This window comes from Anneissia japonica, unplaced genomic scaffold, assembly GCF_011630105.1.
Source record: "Anneissia japonica isolate Jap-2015-1 unplaced genomic scaffold, ASM1163010v1 scaffold287724_len41213_cov101, whole genome shotgun sequence".
NCBI lineage: Eukaryota > Metazoa > Echinodermata > Crinoidea > Comatulida > Comatulidae > Anneissia > Anneissia japonica.
In genome coordinates, this window is record NW_022735258.1 from 37,840 (window position 1) to 41,170 (window position 3,331).

Here is a 3,331-nt window from a genome sequence, read left to right on the forward strand (position 1 = left end):
ACAAAATCCAAATTAAGAAATTTTTCTGTTTGTGAAATTTTCAAGGGTCTTCGTTTTATAGACACCCAATATGGGTGTCTACAAAACGAAGACCGAAGACCCGAAAAACGAAGACCTCCAGTTATTTCAATTATCTTATTGAAAGTATTTCAAAATAATCATAAAACAGGTGCCAACCTATTTCATTATTTTATCGGAATAAAATGAGGAATATCAAGAAATACTTAAGGGTCTTCGTTTTATAGACACCCTATGGGTGTCTACAAAACGAGGCCCGAAGACCAGAAAAAACGAAGACCCACTTTTTTTTCTTTTAATCGTGATAAAATAATGTTTTAAAATCACTTCATGCTATGTATATATAGTATTCGTCTTCTTAGCACATTGTTGCCTGAATCTGAGTCAATTGAATGATTTACCCTTTATTCCAGTTCCAAAGCGACAACCAATGTTGTAGGCCTACGTCCACGGCTGGTGGCTGAGCGCGTCTTGGCGCTGCTACCCTCTAACGAAGGCTTGGCCTAGCGGTACGCGTATTTTGGGGACCTACAGAAACCTTGAATATTTCATTCAATAAACTTGTTCCATGTTAAAATAAACAGTAGGAATGTGGTATAGTGACGCATATGTGCAGCATCGGTCATTTGGTAGTGATACCAACATAGGATGGACGAGATAATTAAGGGTCTTCGTTTTGTAGACACCCTATATGGGTGTCTACAAAACGAAGACCGAAGACCCGAAAAACGAAGACCCACATTTTTTTCTCTCAATCATGATAAAATAATGAAACATGTACTTGGCAACTGTTTTATGATGATTTTGAAATACTTTCAATAAGATAATTGAGAAATAATTGGAGGTCTTCGTTTTTCGGGTCTTCGTTTTGTAGACACCCATATAGGGTGTCTATAAAACGAAGACCCTTGAAAATTTCACAAACAGACGCCCAAAAAATGTCGTAAATTTGATTTTGTGACAGTATGGCGTATTATCATCAAAATGAACGAGAAAAAAATAGGGGTCTTCGTTTTTGGGTCTTCGGTCGTCGTTTTATAGACACCCCTTTTTGTTCCACAGTTAGAGCAAAACATGGCTTGACACTATGATGTAGCCCTGCAGCGCATCTGACTTGACCTCAGTCTGTCAATTAATATGAAATGCGCGCGCGCAAAGGCTTTTCCATTTTGTTTGCAGGGTTTCCTTTTTTTGTTTTCAGCGTTTCATTTTTTTGTTTGCAGCATTTCCTTTTTTGCTTGCAGCTTTTTCTTTTGTTTGCTGGTGTTTTTATTTTTTTGCTTGCAGCGTTTCTTTATTTGTTTGCTAGTGTTTTTATTTTGTTTGCAGCGTTTCTTTATTTGTTTGCTAGTGTTTTTATTTTTTGTTTGCAGCGTTTCTTTTTTGTTTGCAGCATTTCTTTTTTGTTTTCAGCGTTTCATTTTTTCGTTTGCTGGTGTTTTCTATTTTTGTTTGCATCGTTTCCATTTTTGTTTGCATCGTTTCTATTTTTGTTTGCATCATTTCTTTTTTGTTTGCATCATTTCTTTTTTTGTTTGCAGCGTTTCTTTTCTGTTTCCATGATTTCTTTTTTGTTTGCAGCGTTTCTTTTTTGTTTGCAGCATTTCTTTTTCTTTGCAGTGTGTCCCTTGTGGGCCATCGTACAATGATACACAACTACCCAAATGATACGGAACTACTCGAATAAACACCCAAATGGCAGGAAATTACCAAAATGTGTATACAGTAATTAACGTTGAAACCTTTTGAATTTTTAACATTAACAAGTATTTATTTGTCAGAATTGTTTGTAATGGTTTTATAATTTATTTAATCATTTAATAATAATAATAATAATAATAATAATAAATAATAATAATAATAATAATAATAATAATAATAATAATAATAATAATAATAATAATAATACAGTACATTTTCGTATAGGCCTATGTATTTATATGATTTATTCTATTAATGATGTTTTTGTTTATTAATGTCATACGTGTTACAATATCATCAATAAATTTGTCCAAGTAAAACCACGAACGTCCTAAATACGGTTGTTAAATCGTTGTTTACATACTCTCGCGATCGCATAGCACGACGATCAGGTTGGAAATTCTTTGGATAATTAGATAACCTGTGCAGAAAATGGAATATCCCGTTAGATGTCCTTACTACAGCTAACTTCAAACACATTCCAATAAAAAGACGAAAAAAATCAATTAAACTCTTCATTTTCGTTCAACGTCGAGACACAGAAAATGACCCGAATAACGCGGGCTCTCCCATAATGCTTTGTGATAGGATCAATTTAACTCTCTGATAGATGGGTTATTTTAACTCTGCCATTATGCATTGCGATAGGATCAACTTTGCTCTCTGTGAATGGGTTAATTTAACTCTGCTATAATTCATGAGATAGGATCAATTTGACTCTCTGTGGATGGGTTATTTTAACTCTGCTTGTTTTACTCTAAACATGAAGTTAATTTAACTCCAGCAACCCAAATACTGGAGTAAAAATCTGATCTGTCGGTATTATCGACGCTACATTATTATATTAAGAGATGTATTTATACATATGGTTGTTCATAGCACTGTCTCTGACACAGGTGTAGTTGCAGACTAACCCATCAGATAGGATAACCTGATCCTTGCTGCTGTTTAGTGGTATCATGGAGGTATATGGTTTATACCTCCATGGTGGCATACATTTACAATTGAACTCATGCTGCATCGGTAACTCATGTTACTCGTAATTCATGCTACGGTTTTCAATTGGACATTATTTCATGGTGGATAGTTTTTCATTAAATTATTTATACTTTAGGAACAACTGGTATTAGAAGAATAATAAGTGTCATCACAATATGGAAAGGATTTGAAAGTATAGGCCCTATTAAAAAATGTCTCTTGGTAACTCATGCTACACATACACATTCAGTGCACCTTAAGTCTCGTACTGAAAAGATACATGAAAGGAGATATTCATTTACCTTTGTCTAGGTTATTGTATTCGGGTTGTTGTACTTGCGTCTCAGTTCAAAATGCTTCTTCTATCAGAATCTCCAGAATCTATAATACACAGTCACCTTTGAATTTCCAGTCTAGATGAAACTAAATAAATATGTCACAAAGAAAACAGGATGGTAGCTAACACTGCGTATGTTTGTTTTGTAGATAGCAAAGGATCACACCATTGGCTAGTGGGGCAATACATATAAGATCAAAACTAATTTTTATCACAATTAGATAACCTTTCTTTAATTATCTATCCGTAACCCAGATAGCAGAAAAAACATTATATTAAAATTGATTTATCGTTTAA

General features: G+C 34.0%; 1 protein-coding gene across 2 annotated transcripts in view; it reads right to left on the reverse strand.

The window, feature by feature from the left end:
- LOC117116529 overlaps positions 1-3,243 on the reverse strand; it is a 26,990-nt gene extending 23,747 nt beyond the window's left edge. Inside the window, exon 1 of one of the 2 annotated variants that reach the window (XM_033260586.1) lies at positions 3,000-3,243. The gene's annotated coding sequence lies outside the window, so the exon portion shown is untranslated. Of the gene's footprint in view, positions 1-2,188; positions 2,508-2,999 lie in introns of those variants that run through there. The other variant, XM_033260587.1, reaches the window with a different exon arrangement.
- Between the last annotated feature and the right edge of the window lie 88 nt (positions 3,244-3,331).